This window comes from Cryptomeria japonica, chromosome 10, assembly GCF_030272615.1.
Source record: "Cryptomeria japonica chromosome 10, Sugi_1.0, whole genome shotgun sequence".
NCBI classification, from domain to species: domain Eukaryota; kingdom Viridiplantae; phylum Streptophyta; class Pinopsida; order Cupressales; family Cupressaceae; genus Cryptomeria; species Cryptomeria japonica.
Window position 1 is genome coordinate 485,035,557 of NC_081414.1, and position 23,070 is coordinate 485,058,626.

Here is a 23,070-nt window from a genome sequence, read left to right on the forward strand (position 1 = left end):
GTGTGTGTGTGTGGGGCCTTATGTCATTTTCTGGAGCACAAGGGGGTGGACTTTTTTTGTTCCACATGGTCAAGTGGTTGATTCCTTATTCCATTGGGATTCCTTGTTGGATGTTTGTGTGCATGATGGATGTTACTTCTTTTCTTCAGTTCTAGTGCTTTGGATTTATGATGCGAATGTAATCTCTATTATATGAAAAGATTCATCTATGCCCTTGTATTTGTATATCATTCATGTGATTAGGGTATCATGACATTCTATTTGTAATGGTTGACTTATATATGTAATGTATTCCATGTATGAGAGTTATTATGTAATGCAATGATGTTTCCATATGTTCATTCTATATGGAATTGGTGATGGCTATATTATAGGAATGGATAGATTATATCATGTTGAATGTGTATTAGCTTAGAAGTGGTAGATAAGTTATATCTCATGATTATAATTCTATAGTTTAGATGGTACTTTTCCTATATTGTGTGTAATAGTTTAAATAGGGAAATAACTCATGTATCTTTTTGTTGATGTTTTATTATTAATGATGTTAAGAACCTTAGAGGATATTAGTTAGATGTTAGAGTTTATTTTTGTTGTGCATTGGTGTTATGTAATCATGTAAGTTTAAATGTATGTAATTCCTCAAAGAATAATGTGAAGTTGTATCTTTAATTTTTTCTTGTGCACTTAAGATGGTGTGATCCTTTTAGTTAAATGTATCATTACTTCTTTCCTTTTTCAAAAAAAAAATTATCTCTAAGTTGTTCGTTTAGGCTATTAGCTAGATTAGTTCTCTAGGGTTTTCTTGGTGGGTATTACATCTAGTATCAGATCCCATGTTGCAAACACAAGGATCTCTGGTTAAGGTTGTTGCCCTTAGTCTTGTGTGGTGTGTTATAGTGTTCTTTTCATGTGCTTGTCCTTTGGGATTTATGTTTGGGAGAGGTCATTAGGACCTTAGAGATTTTAGATGTTTATGCTTTGTGCTCTCTCTCTCTCTCTCTCTCTCTCTCTAAAAATCATAATTGTGTGCAATATGTGTATTCATTTCTTGTAATAGTTATATGATGTTATGTGGCCTTTGTTTGCTTTGTAACTTCTAGTGCTTATTCAAATATTAAAGGTTGTTTTAGGTATACAAAGGACTATGTTATAGACTAGGAGGAAATTGAGTGCATTCTCTTATTGATGCTATGTTTATAGGATTAGCTTATTATGTTGGAATAATATTGTGCTTTTCTTATGAATAGTAAGATGAGGTGTTTGTGCTCTACATATGAATATGACAGTATAGATCATGATGTGTATGTGATGAATTTCCATGGAATACAAATTTATGTAGTAGTTGAATGATATCTTTTATTTCCCTTATTCTCACATCTTGATATGAAATATAAGAATGTTAATCAATGGTGTATTTGTACCGAATAGAACTAATGAGTGTGCATTTATACGATCATGTATGTAAGAAAAGGATTATTTGAATAAATCCCACCTTTGAGTAAGGATTCAAGACTTCTAGTTGCATTTGTAATGTTAGGAGACCTCATGAAAGGTTAGATTTTCATGTCTTAGAGTATGTAGTAAGTAGCTACATTGTGCAATAAATATGATATGTCTAAAAAAATTAATCATCCATGTATGATCTTGCATGCATATATTGATTCATTGATGACGTTTTCTTTCCCTTTTCCTTCTTTTTGGATATAGGATTCATAATACTGGGGAGTTTATTTGATATCAAATAGAAGTATTGAATGCTTATTGATGAATATTCTTTTGCGTGAATTAAAAGAAAAGTTTGGTTAGAATAAACTATGTATTGAAGGTCTAAAATTCATGTATTGCATCTATGACCCCATTTTTAAAAAAAACTAGATAATTTAGATAGAACATATTTTGCATGAATAATATAGGAAGTCTTATGAAATATTAGATTAATAGATTATATTGTAGAAAATGAGTTGAATAAGGTAAAGTTGGTGCATTGCATGTATAGTGTGTATAGAAAATTTGAAATCAATCTTCTATGTCTCTATTTGATTTGGAAAGATAAAATTATTTAGCTTCATGAAAGATTTACATGGTTTTGATGAAATGTTCAATTTGATCAAATGAATAGGTTAAGAAATGTTGTTATCTCCTTACCATATTTGAATTTCAAGAATGTGTTTGCTCAATGAATTTTAGTAGGATGGATTAATGATGAATTGAATGAGGCAATAACATGTGAATAATTGACAATTTTCCTTGAGTTGCTAAAAACATTAAGTTTCTAAATGATATGTAAATGAAAATAAAATTGTTACAAGTAAGGCCGTGATATTTAGTTCCATGCCAAAATAGACAAATTGGCTGGTTAGTGATATGTTAGGAAAAATATCATAGATGATAGGAGTAGATGTAATTAAAAATTAATATTAAATTTTTCTTATCAATAAGTAATGAGATGCATCCCTAAAAAGTAGTGATGTTATGTTATGTGTAAGCATTTAAATGACTAAATTTTCTTATGACATTATGAAGGGTATTCTAATCACCTACATGCTATTTATTGTGCATTGTGAGCAATGGTGTATGTTGTAGTATATTATCATGTGATTAATTGAGATTTTGATATCTATTTCTATTTCAATCATAATTGGTGAATGTCATTACCATGTGATGGGATAGCTTAAATGAATATTGGTTATGTATTGAGTGTATTCCTTGTGTGTGTATGAGATAAAATATCTCTCCCTTGCACATGTCTTCTTACGTAAAGAGTAATTGCCCAAATCCTCATGTGTAAGGAAAAAGATTGCATTGCATTAAAGGTGGTAAGGGTTGCAAGTAAGTAGGAACCATGATTGTTATATTAGTATATAAATTTTCTTAAGAAAGATATATATAAATAACTCAATGGTCTAATGTAGGGTGGAAAATGGTTCCTACTTTCTTGGATGTGTTGGTTGATTTGCCTTGAGTTATTTGTGATTTGTATTTAGTGTCGTGCTTTAACATTGGACTTGATAATCTTTCCATTTGGGCTTTCTTTTTTTATGTTTATGGTGGTCATTCTGAATGTTGAGTATTGTGGGCCTTTGTTTCATGTTAAGTGTTGTTTCTATCATGTTCATTTCGAACCTCTGATAGTGAGTCTAAGGAAGGACACCACGGAGAAGTGCACTATCCATGGTGGACAATTAGATAATACTAATGTTGGTTGAGGTAATGAAATATGTTCCCAAGATGAAATGCATTTGTAACTTTCTAAATTATTTGAAATATTAGAGAGAAGAATGTTTGGATTAAAGAAGTTTGTATGCTATGCAGTAGTTAGAGGTTAATAAACTAGATATTCCCTATCTTCAATGAGTACTTATGTATGTTTCATGCATAACTATTTAATAGGGATGGCTACGAATAATTTACTAAGTGAAGAGTGCATTGAGTGCTTGTAACATGTAGTGAGATTCACTCCTCTTTGGTTAAGATTGTGTTGTGCTTCACACTTAGTGTTTTTGGTGTAGAGATTGAGATGTTTTATACGCCATGAATCTTGTTTTCTATTATGAGTATGGAATATGGATTTTGGATATTGTATGATATCTTAATCATATTTGACTTTAAAAAAACTTATTCCGAGAAATATTCCACTCATATAGATCCATGACATGACTTCTTCAGGAAAACAAGGGAGCGTGTATGTGTAAAATGTATATATGTCTTCCTTAATGTGTATATATGGATGTTAAAGAAGTGTTGTCAAGTTTGAAAGTGCGAGTTACTGTGATTAGTGTTTTATGGATACTAACTTGGTGATGAATTTTATAATTTTATCTTGCAAAAAATATTGCTAAATGATGGCCTCTTGAAGAGATTTGAGTGAAATAGTGTGCTTATTGTAGTTAGTAAAAAGTGAAGTATCTTGTTTTATCCCTTAAATAGTGCATTAATTTGAATAACTAAAGAAAGTAAAGGAAAAAATTTGTTGTTGTTATCTTACTTTGAGTTAGGAAAATGATTGGACTAAGATTTTTTATTGGTTGATGAATCCTATAATGAGAAGATTAGGTGTGTTGTTCGTAATTGTCCTTAAGGAAAGGTATAATTCGGTAACATTCAAATAAAGTTTCAAGACTAATGTGTGCATGTTTTTTATCTTATCCTTGCGACTTCTAGGAGTAAGTCAAGTCTTAGGGGGGATGATGTAGTCCTCTTCCTTGATTCATCCTTTATGAAGTGTTATGTTAGATGGTTATGGACTTGTTTGTGCTCTTGATACTTTTTGCTTCTTGTTTCACTTTGTATATTGGTATTCTCTAGATATTAGTGGATTCATTATGATTACTATAATGATTTTGATTATATGCTCTGGATTAATTATTGAAGTTAGTTCTATGATTAGCTTCGTGATTATTCACTAATTAGGAGATTCAGCTCATATTTATTTCTTATGATGATTAATCTTGTGCTAACCCTAATTTGGTGTCTACGTTAGATGTGAATGATGTTGATGTTATTTATTGTGTTATGTCTCTGCTATGATGTCTTACTATTGTGGATGTGAAAGGGATGATGTCACATCACTCATATTTGAGTGGGGTGTGATTTTGTGATTCTCTTTCACCTACTTATGTATCTTATGTTTATGTATATGTTGTGTATAGGTGTTTGGTGTTATGCAGAATGTAGGTATTAGGCATCGACTTCACCTGGTCTCGTAGTTTTGAGTGTGCCTTTAATCCCAATGGCAATTTATTAGAGGTGACATAAGGCCTTACCACATTCAAAACCTAATCGATGTCTCATCAATTTTAGTGTTTAAGTCTTAGTCATCTAGTTGGGTTCTATGTGATCTAAGTTTGATGTATTTTATTTAATTTTTAATTGTTGATATGATGTTATGGTGATTAATAAATATATTATTATGCATAGCCTCATGTGTGAGTAGTTAATTATTCATGTGGGAATATTGTCGGTCTCATATTATTGTATTAATATTATTTTGTGGGTTATAATATTTAGTATTTATAATTATGCATGGGAAATTATTTATTTTATGTATTGTGGGAGACATTATTTGGTAATTGAGTTTAAATTATATTATTTGAGTATTTATGTTTATCTATGAATTCACTTTTTTTTTTATAATTGTTGGATATTTTGGAGTTGGAAATTGGTAATTATTATTTTTTTTTCTTTTTTTTGTGTGGATGTGGGGTGATTTTTGTGTTTTGCGTGGGAAGTTTCCAATTGAATTCTCATGCAAGAGAAAAAAGATGTTTTTGGGGTTTTGTGTTGAATGGTTGGAGAAATTTGGAGACTTTTGTCTTTTGGGCTTTTCAAGAAGAGTTTTGATCTTGGATTTTGATAAAGTTTTATGTGCATTATTGGGGTAATTGTGAATTGATTCTTGAATTCTTCAGTGTTGTTGTGTTTGTGATGGAGGAAGTTGATTGTTTTGTTGTGGATTGTTCTTCTTGCGAGGTTTGTGCATGTGAAGACATCCTTCCTCTCTAATCCTTGTCCATTATTATTTTTACCAAGCTGGCAGCATTTTGATCTCCTTTTTATTTTTATACTTTTCTTTCAAAAGAGAAAAGATTATTTGCGATGTTTGCATGTTGCTCTTTGAAGTTCAAGAAAGATTTGGGTTTTCATTATGATTTCTTTGATATAAAGATGTTTTTGTTTTGCTTGAGTTGCTTAATGTATGTATTTATGTGGATTTAGTTTTGCTCGTAGAGTTTGTTAATATTATTTTTGAGTTGAAAATACCCTTGTTTCTTTTGGGTGTGACCTGGAGTGTGTCTGGAGCCGTTCCAAATTTTGTTTGTGGGTATAAGTCATTTATGTGTCAAATTTTGCTCTATGTTTCATATACGCTATAACAGAAAATAAATGTGCTAAAAGAAGTCTTATATGCACTACAGTAATTAGTGTATGCGCAATTCTATGTCCTAAATGCACTAGACTGTTTTGTAAATACGCAAATATGTGTTACATATTGTAAGGTAAAAAAAAATAGGGTTTCCATCATTAGAGGGAGAAAACCACTAAATTATTCACTAAAGGACTATACATTCAAAAGAGGAAGGGAATCCACTAGATTCAATCACAAATCAGATAAGAACTGAATACTAAATGGATTGAATTAATTTTTTATTTCCTCTTTTGTAATTTGAAATGCTGAAATAAGGTAAACCGCTGAAAAATGAAGGTAAAATTGAGGAAACAGTAAGCTACAAACGTAGGATTTTTGCAAGTGCCTAGATCTGAGCAATATATGCAAATTCAGATCTGATCCTCGAAAAAGCTCCTAAAATGTCGGGACTGTGGTGGTGGTTACCCTGGTCCTCTTACTTTTTTGCACACCAAAAAGGGTTGATTCGTCTCTACAAATAATGCCTATTATGAAGATTACAACTTTGTACCTATTTCTTGCATACAAAAAGAAGGGGAAAAGGGTTGGGAATAGGGGCTTGCCTTAGGTCAAACCCTTGTTTTGAAATTAACCATGAAATTGAAATAAATATAATTGAAATGACTATAATGAAAGATTCTCCTTTTGAGGGAGATGTTGAATTATGACTGAAAATTGAACCTTGTGAAGTTTTGCTTGCCTCCACATGGAATTAGGGTTTATGAAGTCTGCAACAAAGTAGGATGAATAATGTCATTTTCAATGCTTGAATCTTGACTTTATTGTTGCTCCAAGGCTTGAAGGAAGACTGACTAATGCTCAATTTCTCTTTAATGCTTGATTGCTTGATCTTGTGCATTCTTTTTATAATTGATGGATGTCAAGTGAGAGGGGAAAACCTCTTTATATACCTGCCCGTCAGGAAAATTCACTAATTTTCTAATATGAGCCGACACGGAGAGGGGAATCCCGCTCAATTTTGAAATGCCAAAAAGGGCTAAAAGGGGGCCCAATTTAGGGAGGACCATGGCGTGGCGTCATGGTCCCAGTGAGGATCAAGGCGCCATGCCCTGGTCCTACCCTATTTTGGGTTAGGATTAAGGTGCCCAAGGGGGGGGGGGAAACAAGTTTTATGACATTTATGAGGGGTGTGAGCATAATCAGGTCTTTGATTAGGCCAAGGGGTGCAAACACTAAGGTGAAGACCCAAATGCAGTCAAAATTGAAAAGAGGTGCAATTTTAGGACGCCACATTTAGCCCCCACTTTAGCGGGAGTACGAAATCAATCATACTCTCAATATAATACAAAGGGTTCACATTGAAAAAATTTCACCGAGTTGTCAAGGAGGCAAGATACACCAAGCCCCCAGTGGAATTTAGGATCTCACATCTTCAATAATAGGATAAAAGGGACATCATGAGAGAAAGAGAAAGAGAGAACCATGAATACCAACTAGTAAGGTTCCTTACCATGAGACATGAAAAGAAAAATACTAAAAAATTACAAAGAAAAAGAAAAAGTTTGCTAAGTAACTTAAGTATCAAGATATTCAAGAGAGAGAATCATTGAGCAGAGTTCATGCCCCCACGTTAAAGTGATTATGTATGTATTATCAGGAGAAATTGCTTTAAGGTAGGATACACCCAAAAATACAAGCATGTTATCACAATAATAAACCCCCAAGAGAGGAAGAAATCAAAGGATAATGATCACAAAACACAAAACACGAGGTGGTTTCACCTAACTCTAGAGTCAGTATTCTTTTTATGTTAAATAATGTATATCATGTGTATATATATGCATATAATCGTCCTCATCCCCCAAAGAAATGAAACCACCATGGAAGGACACATGTGTCTTTTTTTTTATGAATAGGCATTTCCATTAAAATAAGTATAAGAGAGTACACTATTCACAAAAAAAAAGTGGGAGGAAAGATTCATTCCCCAAGAGTCACACAGGCATAACCTAGAAACAACCAAAAAACATGGGCCTAGCTTGAAAAGATAGAAACATCCAAAAAATCATAAGCGACTAAAGCAGTAGTAGCAGAAGAAAGAGGCGGATCCATGTCATCTTTTTTACACCACACATCAGTGGGGTCAGGGGGTGGGTCAAGAAGAGACCACCCATCCTCAACATCCTCTTCTTTATCATCTTTATCTTCTCTCGCTAGAGAAATTATGAGAGTAAGCCAGGGACACCCTTTAGAATAATTGGGCCAATCAGAAGTCAGCCAACCAGAACCACCAGGAGTTGAAGAAGCACCACCACCTGTAGGCCACCCAGAGGTAGAGCAGCAATGCAAAAATTCTTTCCCTCCACCAGAGTGGCGGCGAGGAGCCTGAGAGCGAGGGAGAGACTAAAAGAGATCTCAATGCATTGCATCATCCTCAAGTAGACAACACTAGAGACAACAGCTAGAATAATTGAGAGACAAACAAAAGGTCAGAAACAAACAAGAGAGGAGAGAGAGTCAATGGTGCTAATGAAGTTAATCAAGCATGGCATTCGCCCCTTGATCTTTCTCATCATTATTTTAGGAAGGTGGACAACACGCAAGAGGAGAGACATTGAGCATAGTAGATGGAGCCATCACAAGTTCCAAACAAGGAGCATGCTCTAATGATGAGTCACTTTGTCTGTTACTAGGAGCTAGGATTAATGCTTTTGAAAATTATTTAGATAAATAATTGTCAATATCAACATATTTATATTCATCATCTGAAATATTAAGATCAACATTTTCATCATTAACAATATTCTCACCTATTTCTTCATCAAGATTAACAAAAATGGGAGCTCTAATAGGAATAGAACTTGAACCATCATTTGTCTTGAGCATTTTGCGTCTTAGAGAATTAGGTTGAACCTCTTGGGTAGGATAAGGTTGAGGAAATATTATTATATCAACATTTGGTGTCTTGGGAGAAGAAATGGTTTGGGAAGGAAGTTCAAGAGCTCTACCATGATGTCTCCGTCAGCGATCTCTCGCACAATGGTGTCGTTTAGTTTTAGTTGAAGATTGTGAAGGTTTAGGTTCATCAAGTGTAGGCTTACTTTTGTCTTTGAAGGAAGGATGCATAGGGGAAGGTGTTTTAGGTTGAACAATAGGAGAGGCCAGTCGCTTCCCTTTGTAAGATGTAGGAGGCATTACTGCACCATGTAGAGGAGGAATAGGAGGTGTGGGAAGGAGACTAGGTCCTTCATGAGGAGGAGGAATAGGTCTATCCTTAGGAGAAATGTATTTATCCTTAGAAGGAGGAATATATTGACGCTTAGGGGGAAGAGCCTTTCTATCCTTGGGAGGAAGAATGGACTAATCCGTAGGAGAAGGAATAGATTTATCCTTAGGAGAAAGAATATCCCTATCATTAGGAGGAAGGATAGTCTTATCCATCAGAAGAGGCATATGATCATCAAGAGGAGGACTTAGTGTTGGATTTCTAGGTTTACTCAAGGATAAAATAATCTCATTTTTTCTATTTTTGACATGATTTAAAAACAACATCACTTTTGGGTTGAAGAGGTTGGAATTGTTCAGACCAAAAATAATCAAGACAAATATATTCATGCCTCACTATAGGCTTGTATATGATATGATTAATATTTATGATTCTATCATCACGAGGAAATTTCAAACACTTGTGAACAGTAAAAGTGATTGTTTTCATGGAAGAGAGCCAAGGATGTCCCAACTTCACACAAATTTGATCAAATGTAGGAATGATAGTAAAAGCAGCATCTAAGCATTTAGTGCCAACATCAATAGGAAGTGTGATAGAACCAATAGCAGGACGAGAGAAGCCATCAAAAACTCTAACTATCACATCAGTTTCCTCATATATCACTTGATGGAATTGCAAAGTATAAAGAAATTCTTCAATTATCACATTAACCATACAAGTTGGATCAATGAGCACTCCTCGAGAAGGTATGCCTTTGATTTTTGCACTGATGTAAAGTGGGCTATTGGGTGCTTCAATAGTCTCGCTAGGATCAAATGTATTGCATAGGTCCTTAGGAGGTTCTGTTTGATCTATAAGATTCACCACATTATTAGACTCAAGGCCAAGGTCATCGAGAGAGAAGGCAAGACGATCAGTCTCAATCACATTAGTGGAATGGGAAGGAAAGGATCAGTGAAAATTTTAAGGTTTTGATTAGGAAGAGCTATGGATTTTTTTCCTTTATCATTCACACCAGCCATAGATATGGTATTGTTATCAATCAAATCTTGAATCTTTCTTCTAAAGGAATAACACTTTTTCAATGCCATGACCGAGTTGACGATGGTATTGGAAAAAGTCTTTGCAATCATAATAATGTGGCAAAGGCTTATTTGTATCAATTGGTTTAATAGGAGAAAGTTTCAACACATTCATTTGTAACAATTGAGACATAATACTTGCAAAGATTCATTAAGAGGAGTGAATTATTTTCTAAAGTATTTGGACAAAGGAGGCAAACCTATTGCGACTGCTACTTGAGTGTCATTTTTGTCATTGAATGTGATGAATCTCTTATTCAGTTATAACTTCATAAAAGGTTGTTGAGCTCTTTCGCATTTATCATTCGAAGCCATTGAAGTGGATTGTTTCAATTGACTCATGGTAAGTTGATAATTGTAAAGTACTAAGTACAACTGTGTAAAGGAAGTTTACTTAGAAAAGAGAAGTTTGTCCCTAATATCTCTTTGCAAATTAGAAATGAATATTCTTTGAATATCTTGATCCGAAACGGGAAAAGGAATTTGACAATATAAATGTTTATATCTACAAATAAAATCAGTTACTTTTTCTTTAACAACTTTCTTACAATGCATCAAATTAGTCAAAGTGATTTTAGGACTGATATTATTATGAAATTGTTGAATGAAAGCATTAGCCAGATGTTGAAAAGAAGTAATAGAATAAGGAAGAAAAGAGAAATACCATTTCAAAGCTTTATCCCTTAGTGTTCTAGCAAACAATTTAGCCAACAATCTTTAGTCATGAGCAAAGTCACTACACAAAGTTTTGGAATGCTTTAACATGAGTCAAGGGATCACCTTTTCCATTATAAAGCTCCAACCAAGGGACTTCCACATGTTTAGGAGGGATAGCACAAACAATTTCATTGGATAATGGGATTGCTACATCAAATGTGAGCACATTATACGTAGATTGATTGGGTAACAAATGGAAGACTCACTTGTGGAGGGATGAAAGAATTATGATTAGAGGAGTTTCCCCCTTGACTAAAACTTGTAGGTATGACATTTTGTGTAGAGGTAGCCATGATGTTGGAGGTAAAAGTGGGAACACGAGCCATAGGGGTAGTCAAGGGAATGGAGTGATTACCTTGACTAGGAGGTTGTGTGTAACCAAGGACTTCAACACAACTCTTCATAGGCATAATATTAGTATCAACAATATAAGAAATATCACGCAAGACATCAACACCAAGTTTATCACTTAGAACCATTCTTTTCAATCCCTCAATCAATGGGAGAGCTTCACTTTCTAGGTATTGTTAACTTCATTGTTGAAGATTTTTAAATTAGTTGTCAATCTTCTCCAATTGGTCAACGGAAACCCTAGTTAGTGATTCATCCACATCATAAGAAATATGAAAAGAATGAGGATAAACGGGGACATTTGTAGAATTGGAAGAACCTCCAACATCCTCATGGAACAAGTTATCCAAATTGGGCTCCATCTCCTCGGTAATTAAATTTTGGGAAGCCTTAATTCTACAACTTCTTCTCACGGGAATATTATAGGTTGGACTACTAGTAGTAAAACTCATGCACTAAGGGAGTGAAATTTGAAATTGAAAATTTGAGATTTGAAATTTGAAATTTGCAAAGTAATTGAATAATGCAAAATTTTAGAAAAAATGATTATTCAATTAAATAAGAAAATTGATTGAAAAGATAAAGAATAATTGTAAAATATCATGCAAACCCCTAGGAAATTGAAATTTAAGATTAGGGCTTTGCTAAGATAACCTCTTAATTTAAATTTAAAATTTAAATTAAGGCTAAAAATAACCTCTTAATTTTAAAATTTTAAATTTTAAATGATCTAAAGGAATTTAAAATTAGGGCCTAGTAAAAAGAACCTCTTAATTTTAGAATTTCAATGTAATGTTGAAATTTGGGAATTGAAATAACCAATTTAAATCTAAAAATTACGGCTCTTTTAATTAACCACTTAATTTTAAAATTTAAATTTAAAATTAGGGCCTTGTAAAAAGAACCTCTTAATTTTAAATTTAAAAATAGATCTAAGATTGAAATTGAAATGATGAATTCAAAATTGGGAAATGCACAAGGTTAATTTAAATTTAAAAATTAGGGCTTTTTTAATCAGCCACTTAATTTTAAAATTTAAATTTGAAATTTGAAATTTGATCCAAGATTGGAAATTTGAATTTGAAGTAACTCTAAAATAATAAATTTAAAATTTAAACAACCCACAAGCTCAATTTTAAAAAATTTAAAAATTAGGGTTTTTGCAATTAACCACTTAATTTTAAATTTGCAAATGAAAAATGAAAAATTGAACTTTGAAATTGAAAAATACTCAAATTTGAAACAATTAATCCAAATTATGCAATTCACAGGCTCAATTTTGAAACTAAAAATTAGAGTTTTAGTGAAATTAACCTGTAATTTTTTTAAATTTGCAAGGAAATCAAACTTGTAAATGAAAATTTGAATTTTAAATTGCATAAACAATCATATCTGAGAACATAAATCAGAAATAAGGGTGTAAGGAGTCGGTTTCACCAAAATGTAAGGTGGAAAAATTTAGGGTTTCCACCATTAGAGGGAGAAAACCACTAAATTCTTCACTTAGGGACCATTACATTCAAAAGAGGAAGGGAGTCCATTAGATTCAATCATAAATCAGATAAGGACTGAATACTAAATGAATTGAATTAATGTAAAACTAAGGAAACAGTAAGCTACAAACTGAGGAAACAAGGTAAAATTGAGGAAACAGTAAGCTACAAACACGAGATTTTCGCATGCACCTGGATCTAAGTGGTATATGCATATTTGAATCTGATCCTTGAAAAAGCTCTCAAAATGTCAAGATTGTGGTGGTGGTCACCCTGGTCCTCCTACTTTTTTGCACATCGAAAAGGGTTGATTCATCTCTACAAATAATGCCTATTCTGAATATTACAACCTCGTACCTATTTCCTGCACACAGAAAGAAGGGGAAAAAGGTTGGAAATAGGGGCTTGCCTTAGATCAAACCCCTTTTTTGGAATTAACCATGAAATTGAAATAAATTTAATTGAAATGACTATAATGAAAGATTCTCCTTTTGAGGGAGATGTTGAGTTATGACTGAAAATTGATTGATGATACCTCCTTGTGAAGTTTTTCTTGCCTCCAAATGGAAATAGGGTTTATGAAGTCTTCCACAAAGTAGGATGAATAATGTCATCTTCAATGCTTGAATCTTGAATTTATTGTTGCTTCAAGTCTTGAAGGAAGACCGATTAATGCTCAGTTGCTCTTGAATTCTTGATTGCTTGATCTCATGTGTGCTTTTGCTAATTGATGGATATCAAATGAGAGGGGAAAAACTCTTTATATACCCACCTGTCGGGAAAAATGACTAATTTTTCGGCATGAGCTGACACGGAGAGGGGAATCCCGCTCAATTTTAAAATGCCAAAATGGGTTTAAATGGGGCCCAATTTAGGGAGGACCACGGCGTGGCACTATGGTCACAATGTGAACCAGGGTGCCATGCCCTAGTCCCACCCTATTTTGGGTTACGATCAAAGTGCCCAAGGGGGGGGAAATCAATTTTTATAAAATTTATGAGGGGTTCAAACATAATTAGGTCTTCAATTAGGCCAAGGGGCGCAAACTCTAAGGTGAAGACCCAAATATGGTCAAATTTGCAAAGGGGTGCAATTTTAGGACACTACACATCTGTGCTAAAACAAGATGTGAATGCGCAAAAAGAATTTTTAAATGTGTCATAAGAAGTGTCAAATGCGCCAAAAGAGATAACAAATGAGTGTCAAGGTCTGGAGTTTGGAGAGGATTAGGCTACCAGGAAAACTCATGTTGATGGCATGTGATGATACTCTTCCTTATGTGTTTCCTAGGACCTTAACCTCCATTTTGTGCATAATCCTCTAGTGAGTTTGTGTCTTATATTGAGCCTATATTTTATGTTGTTTAGTCTTATATTGAGCCTATGTTTTATTTTGTTTAGTCTTATATTTTGTTTTATCTTTGTGATTATTTGTATTCCCTTGGATGTTTACGTGTCAGCTTAGGTCAAGTGTGTGTGGGGCCTTATGTCATTCTCTGGAGCATGGGGAGTGGACCTTTTTGGTTCAACATGGTCGGGTGGTTGATGCCTTCTTCCATTGGGATTCCTTGTTGGATGTTTGAGTGCGTGATGGATGTTACGTCTTCTCTTCAGTTCCAATGTTATGGATTTATGATGTGAATGTAATCTTTGTTATATGAAAAGATTCATCTATGCCATTGTATTTGTATATCATTCATGTGATTGGGGTATCATGACATTCTATTTGTAATGGTTGACTTATATTTGTAATGCATTTCATGTATGAGAGGTATTATGTAATGTACTGATGTTTTCATATGTTCATTCTATATGAAATTGGTGTTGGCTATATTATAGAAATGGATAAATTCTATCATGATGAATGTGTAGTAGCTTAGAAGTGGTAGATAAGTTATATCTCATGATTATAATTCTATAGTTTCAATGGTACTTTTCCTATGTTGTGTGTAATAGTTAAATAGGAAAATAACTCATGTATCTTTTAGTTGATGCTTTATTAGTATGGCAGTAAGAATCTTAGTGATATAAGTCAAATGTTAGAGTTTATTTCCATTATGCATTAGTGTTATGTAATCATGTAAGTTTAAATGTATGTAATTCTGTAAAGAATACTGTGCAGTTGTATCTTTAATTTTCACCTGTGCACTTAAGATGGTGTGATCCTTTTAGTTAAATGTATTGTTACTTCTTTCCTTTTTCAAAAAAAAATATCTAAGTTGTTCGGTTAGGTTGTTAGTTGGCTTAGTTCTCTAGGGTTTTCTTGGCGGGCATTACACCTCCTAAAGCAGTTGTCTCTTTTATGGCGATGATCGATGGATTATGTAGAGGAGGAAGACTAGGAACATGAAAATTGATGTTGGGACTAATCCAAAGATGGGTTGTCCATCGCAAAGACTCTCTCAACAAAAGGAAGCGGCAAGGGAAATCGCCAATGGAAGGCAGAGGACCCTAGAGACATCAACCAAAGGTAAGAAATGAAGATTCTCTTATGGAATATGCAGGTCCTTAATAGTCCCCATAAACAATATGCCCTCAATAATTTTATCTTGGAAAGAAAGATTGATGTTCTTTTACTTCAGGAAACTAAAATGATTGATACGTATTTTATTACCATTGTTGGTAAAATTTGGCCTAGTTCTCAATTTCTCATCACTAATGATAATGAGGCCTCTAGTGGGGTCATTACTATGTGGGACACTCTACATTTTTCTGGCTCTTTTATCTCCTTCTCTTGAATTTTCCTTGCTACCAAGCTATATTCCCACAATGACTCCTGGTTTCTTATCAATGTCTATGCCCCCAACACTAGACTGGGTCATCTCACCCTTTGTAATAACATATCCCTTTTAATCCAAAATGATTTTGATCCTTATTGGATGGTTTTGGGGGATTTCAACTCCCCTTTTTTCCCTTCTAGAAAGTTGGGGGGCTTCTAGATTTTTCTAACATCATGATGGACAAAACTGACTTCATCAACAGGAATGGGCTGCTAGATGTGGATTTGGTTGGACAAAGTTTCACATGGTCTAATAATAGGAAAGGTGAACACCTCAGTTGGGTCAGATTAGATAAATTTTTAATTTCAGGCATTGGGATCTTGGTTTCAATGCCTCCATATATGCCTTGCCCCAGACGATGTTGGACCATAATCCCATACTCCTAGTGCATCCTATTCAAGAAGCTAAGGGTGGTTATCCCTATTGTTATGGAATTATGTGGACTTCTCATCTTGAGTTTAGGGACTGCATCAAAAAATGGTGGAACACTCCTAGCACAAGAGCACCTGTGTTTAGGGTGACTCAAAATTGGATTTGATTCGAAGAAATGTGAAGGGGTGGAGTAAAAACACCTTTGGAAATATCTTTGCCATGAAAAAGGAACTTTTCAACAAATTATTTTCTAAACGAGACCTCCTTGATACCATTCATAGAGAAGAGGAAGCTCTTAGAAGGGAATGGAAGGAAACTTTGAAATAGGAGGAAATTTCTTGGAAGCAGAAATCTAGAGTACAATTGTTGAAATAGGGAGATAGTAATTATGCATTCTTCTGCAGATCAGCTAGTAGGCATAGGAGGATAAAGCTTATTACTTATTTTAGTGTCATAAAATTGTGACCCTAGGAATTTTTGACTGCATTAGGGTCCTCATGCATGCGAACTCAAATCCTCTAGCCTGATCGGAGACCAGAGATTGCTCGGCTTGCGAAAACAACTTCTTCCTTGGCCTCTGCATCACCCCATCCGCACTCTGCCCTGGACAAAGGGGTAGGATAGGGGCATGGCGCCACTTTCCCCCCTTGGATAGGGGTGTGGTACCCTTTTCCTCCTAGGATAAAGGCATGGTGCCTCTGTCCCTGCCCTATTTTGGGGCAGGACCCTTCCTAGGCTTACAGTGTTGGTTGTGCCTCGGGCGGGAAACTCCCCTGATGTCGGCCCGTGACGAAATTCAAATCCACCAACATGTATTTAAGGGAGCATTCTCTCTCTCATTTGCATAATTTCTATAGGTGGAAGCTGGATAAGATTGGAGTATGCACAAGCAATCAAGCATTCAAGCACTCTTTTCTAGCATGTGGAGCATTCTCAAGTCTCCCTTCAAGGCTAGGTGTTGTATTCAAGTCAAGGATTAAACCATTGAAGAGGAGATTGATTTCAACATTCAATTCCACACAAGCACTTCTATCAACATTTCTACTACAAACTCCCTTGAGGTGATTCACAATTCAGTCTTTCATTTACATCTACTTGGAAGTACTTTCTTTCATTACTTGGTTAATTCCAAAACTAGGGTTTGACCTAAAGATAAACCCCCAATCCCAATCCATTTTCCTCTCTTTTCTATGTGTAGGTTACAGGTGCGCAGTTGTACTTTTGGATTCGAGCTTCATTTGCAGAGGTGGAAAAAATCTTTTTGTTTCACGGATTTTTGAGAGGACTGTGTACATTCCCACCATGGTCCAGGCAACTTTTTTTCAAATTCTTAGGGAGACTTTTTCTCAACATTTTACTACCAGATCCAGGTGCACGGCTTCATCCCATATTTTGATCTCAAGTTATAATTGATTCTTTGTCACTTTTGCACTACATAATTCAATCAATTTTCTTTCCAAATCAAACAAGGAAGAGGGGATCAACTTAGCATTCCCAATTCATTCAGAATTCAATCTACCATCTTTGTGTCGAGAGATTGAATCTAGTGAATTATCATCCCCTTCTTCCTAATGTAATGGTGAAAAGTGTTTGAAGGGTAATCAATAGTGAAACTCACATCTCTCTTTGAGGGAAAGGGTAGTTTTCTTCTTGATCTATCATTCACCATTTTCTCACCATTACATTTTGGTGAACCCGACGTCTTGCATGCTTTCCTTTGAACAAAATTGCATATTTTTCATTTACAAGTTTCAATTTTCTGCAAACTTAGTGGTTAATTCATTAAAACCCTAGTTTTTAAAATTAAAATTGAACTTGTGATTTGTAAAAATTGTTTGTGGTTATCTTAGGTCTGAAAATTGTTTTGATTGTCAAATTCAATTTCCTTGTTGTCTTGTTCAATTTTCCATTAAAATTTACAAAATTGAGAGGTTACTTGTTAAAACCCTAATTTTCAAACATCATCTTGAACTTGTGCAAAAATTGGATTTCCAATTAATTTTTTAGATTTCTGATTGTTCTCATATTTGTCTTCAATCCTACAATTCAAATTTTTATTTTTCCCTCTTTTTCCCAAAATTCAAATTTCAAAATTAAGTGGTTAGGTCATCAAACCCTAATTTTTAAAATTAATTGGATTTTGTGTGAATTTCAAATCAATTTCATTTACATTCAGATTTATAAACATTTTCCAAGGTGTCCCTATCCATTAGGTTTGACCTTTTTCAAAATTGCAATTCAATTCCTCTTTTTTTTCAAAACCCTAATAGGGTCTTATTTTCACATTTGCGTCTTCATTTCACCCATCTAGAGATCATAAAATTTGCCAATTTTGGGGGGTTAGCTTTAAAATCATCATAATATCCATCCCTGAACATTTCAAAAAAAATTGGTCAGCATGTGCGTTTCCGCCACGGTCCTTGGTTTTTTTCCCAAAATTTTTGGGAGATTGTTATGACTACATTTAATAGCCTAAATCCAAAAGATTGGCTGATTTTATCGATTTTTTATCCCTCTAGAATCGGAAATACCTTCAAAATTCAACATTTCAACTTTCAAGAAAAAATTTAAAATTAAGAGGGTAATTATAGTCTGCCCTGATTTTAAAAATTCTAATTTTAAAATTAAGTGATATTCCCTTGGCCCTAATTTTAAAATTCCAATTTCCTTTCATTTTGGGAAATTGTGCCATTCCCTTCCTCCAACAAAGTTCAAATTGTGTAACCTTTATTTCCTTACATTTTGCATTTGCTCAATTTTGTAAGCTTTGTTCCACAATTCAAAATTCAAATTTTACCTCTAGTGCATGAGTTTTACCACTATTAGTCCTACCTATCCTATCCTCATTAGACAAAGCATTAGACTTAAGGCTTCCCAAGGTTTAATTATTGAGGAGATGGAGCCTAATTTGGGTGACTTCTTTAATGAGGATCATGCTAATTCTTCCCATCCTAATGATGTGCCTATTCACCCCATTGATGGATCCCATGATGAAAAAGAAACTTTAACTAGGGTTTCTTTAGATCAACTTTCCACATTGGACAATCAATTTGACAGCTTTCAACAATGGATGTCCCAACAATACTCTAATAGTGAAGCTCTTCCATTAATTCAAGGCCTTAAGCGCATGATTCAAAGTGATAAGAATGGAATTGATATATTGTGTGGCATTGCACATATTTTTGATTCTAATGTCATGCCTATCAAGAGTTGTGTCGAAACCCTAGGTTACTCACAACCTTCAACACAAGTCAATTCCTCTATTCCTTTGACTAAGCCTATGAGTAGAATTCCTACTTTCACATCTAACATCATGGCTACTTCAACTCAAAATGTCATTCCTACAACCATAGGTTATGGGGGAAATCCCTCTTCTTCATTTAATCCTCCATCATTACCTATGTCATCCATAAGTATTCCTATTATTCCTCAAACAAACAGTGTGACACAAGGGGGTAATTCCTTCAACAATGTTATCCCTCCTTTAAGTGTCCCTTTTCCTACTCAGTCATCACCAATGCCTACTTATCATAATGTCCCACCACCTTATTCTCAGTCCATACCTTATTTCAATAACATCAGACCCACCTTCTCAATCACCTATATCTAACATCAATTCTTCCACCGAAATGACAATCAACAATCTTGCTCAAACTGTGTCTTCCTTACAACAACAAATTGCTCCCATGAGTCAATCCAAGTTTAGTGTGCCCACCTTTGATGCTGCGAGCCCACTTTCTCTTGATATTTTTAAAGTCGTGCCACCTAAACATGTGGAGATCCATCAATTAGAACTCTATAATGGAAAAGGTGATCATCTTATGCATGTCAAAACATTTCAAACCTTGTGTACTGATTTTGCTTATGATCAAAGATTGCTTGCAAAACTATTTACAAGAACACTAAGAGATAAGTCCTTAAAATGGTATTTCTCTTTGTCATCTTATTCTATCACTTCCTTTCAACAACTAGCAAAATTCATTCATCCAACAATTTCCAAACAACATTGGTCCTAAAATAACTTTGACTGATTTAATGCATTGTAAAAAAGGTGTTAAAGAAAAAGTGATTAATTTCATTGGTAGATATAAGCATTTGTGTGCTCAAATTTCTTTTCATGTACCTAATAATGATATTCAAAGAATTTTCATTTCTAATTTACAAAATTATATCAGTGAAAAGATTATTTTGTCTGAGTTTACTTCCTTTCCGCAGTTGTGCACTACACTCCACAATTATCAACTGGTTGTGAGTCAAATGGAGCAATCCACTCCTATGGCTCTGAGTGATAAGGGGGAGAGTATTCAACAATCATTTGTGAAGTTCAAACCACCAAAAATATTTATCAAGTTCAATGATCCAATCAACAACAACCATGTGAATGCTACAACAGGTGTGCCTTCTATTTCTATTTTTTTCCAAAGAGAAAGATAGTTTACTCCTTTGAATGAATCTTTACATAGTATTGTGTCTCAATTGTTGCACATAAATGTTATCAAACTTCCTCCTATAAAACAAATTGATCTTTTCAAACTTGCATCTCCTTATTTTGATAACAATTCCTTTCGCCAGTTTCATCGTCAACCCGGTCATGATACTGAAAAATGTTTTGCTTTGAAGAATAAGGTTCAAGACTTGATTGATAATAATACTATATTTGTGGCAGGTGTGAATGATAAAGGGAATAAATTAGTTTCTCCTCCTAATCAAAATCTTAAGATTTTCACTGACCCCTTGCCATCTCACACCTCTAACGTTATTGAGATTGTGCCTAATTCTCTCACTTCTAAAGAATTCACCTCTATGGCTCCAAACTTGGTTAATATGGTAGAAACACAAGATTAGCCTAAGGATCCATGTATTACATTTGACCCTAGTGAGACCATTAGAGAACCTGGTGGCTCTTTATACATAGTTGCAAAGGTTAAGGATATCCCTTGCCGTGGTGCCCTGATTGATCCCTCTTGCATGGTTAATATCATAAACTGAACAGTATATTTTCACTTTATGGTTGCATAAACCACTTTCTCATGTGGTTGTGAAGTTATTTGATGGCTTCTCTTGTCCTACCATTGGTTCTATCACCCTTCATGTTGAAGTTCATGCTAAATCCATGGATGTTGACTTTGTTATCATACCTTCTTCTGAGAAATTCCATGTGAAGTTGGGCTATCCTTGGCTATCTTCCATGAAGACTATTACTTCTCCAATACACAAGTGTCTTAAATTTCCTCACAATGGAGAAATCATAACCATGAACCATATCTTATTTTGTCCATCCGACAGAAGCCCTGATGTTCCTATTGATCTCTTTTGGCCTAAACAATTTCAATCTCTTCCATTAAGGAGTGATTCTCTTTTTCAATCTTATCAAAAATTGAAGAATGATGTGATATTATCCTTAAGTCAACCTAGATCCCCCAATACTTGAAATTCCTATTATTCTTCAAGATGAGGTTCTTCCCCTCTCGAATAGAACTAATCTCCCTCCTAAGGAAAATTGTCCACCTACTCCTATGGATGTGACTTTAACTTCTCTTAAGGAGAACAACAATATTCTTCCTAAGGTTAGACCTATACCTCCTCCTTATGATGGACCTAGTCTCCTTCCTACACCTAATATTCCTCCTTTCTATGGCGCAGTTCCACCTCCTTCCTCTTATCGAGAGAAGAGGCATGCTTCTCTTCTTGTTCAACCTAAAAGACCTCAACCTAAACCTTCCACTATCAAGGCAAGAAACATTCCTACTTTTTCAAATGATCCTCCTCCTCCTTATCCTTCCACTAAGACTCGAGGGAATCATTGTGTGAGAGAATATCATCGAAGACGTGTTCGAGCTCATGAATCTATCCCTCAAAACACTCAATCTCCTTAGACTCCAACAGTTCACATGATTCCCTTTTCTCTTAAGCAAGATGTTCAACCAACATCTCCAAATCATAATTTGCATAGAACATGTGATGGTTTTTCTCCTATTCGTATTCTTGCTCCTCTTTCTCTAAAATTTGATGAAGAAATGGGTGAAAATGTTATTCATAATGGCAACACAACTCCTAATGCTTCTGATAGTGAGTATGAGTATGTTGACATAGACAAGAACTTATTGGATGAGTTTTCACAAACCCTAATCCTAGCTCCTAGAATCGAACAAAGTGACTTACAACATGAGCATAGTCATTGTTTGGATCTTATGATAGCTCCATCTGATGTGCTCAATATTGCTCCTTTGGCATGTTGCTCGCCTTCTCGAAATAGTGATCAACAAGATTGGAAGGCGGATATCGTGATAGATTAGCAATATTAGCACTATAAATCTTTCTCCCTCTCATCTTTCTCCCTCTCCTTTCTTTCTCTTTTGTGACCATTCTTCTATGTGTATCCATGTTCTTCTATTGTTCCCTTAATGTCTACTTGGGGATGATGCAAAGCATTGAGATATTCTCTTGGTCTCTTTCATGTTGACTCAAAAGGCATCCTCTCTTTCCTTTCTTCTAAGGTAGTGTCCTTCTTTGGGGAATGAAGATTATTATATGCATATACATACATGATATACATGAGTTATCATACATCATACTGACCTCGATGAAAGAAACACTACCTCATGTTTTGTGTTCATTTAAGTTTATAACTCGATTGGGGGCTAAATCCATGCGATAACGTGCTCCCTCCTTCTCTTTCTTTTGGGTGTATCCTTCCTTAAAGCAATCACTCCCGATAAGGTGTGTGTGATCGCTTTAACATGGGCACATACACTCTGCTCATACTTTCCTTCTTGTGATAAATAGAATTACTTAGTGAACTTTTTTTGCTTTTTAATCTTTAGTATCCTTGCTTTCATGAATCATAGTGAAGGGAAATTTACTACTTGCAGTCATAGTTCTCCCCTTCTCGATTTTCCCTTTTACTTTTTCAATCGAAGTCGTAAGATCCTAAGTCCACTAGGGGCTTGGAGCATCTTGCCTCCCTGATGTGGTGAAAGTATTTCAATCGTTTTCCTTGTACTTTATCGATAGTATTGTCATACACTTATACTCCCGCTAAAGTGGGGGATAAATGTAGTGTCATAAAATTACGACCCTAACATTTTTTTACTGCATTAGGGTCCTTACACATGCAAACTCAAATCCTCTAGCCTGATCGGAGACCGAAGATTGCTTGGCTTGCATAAACAGCTTTT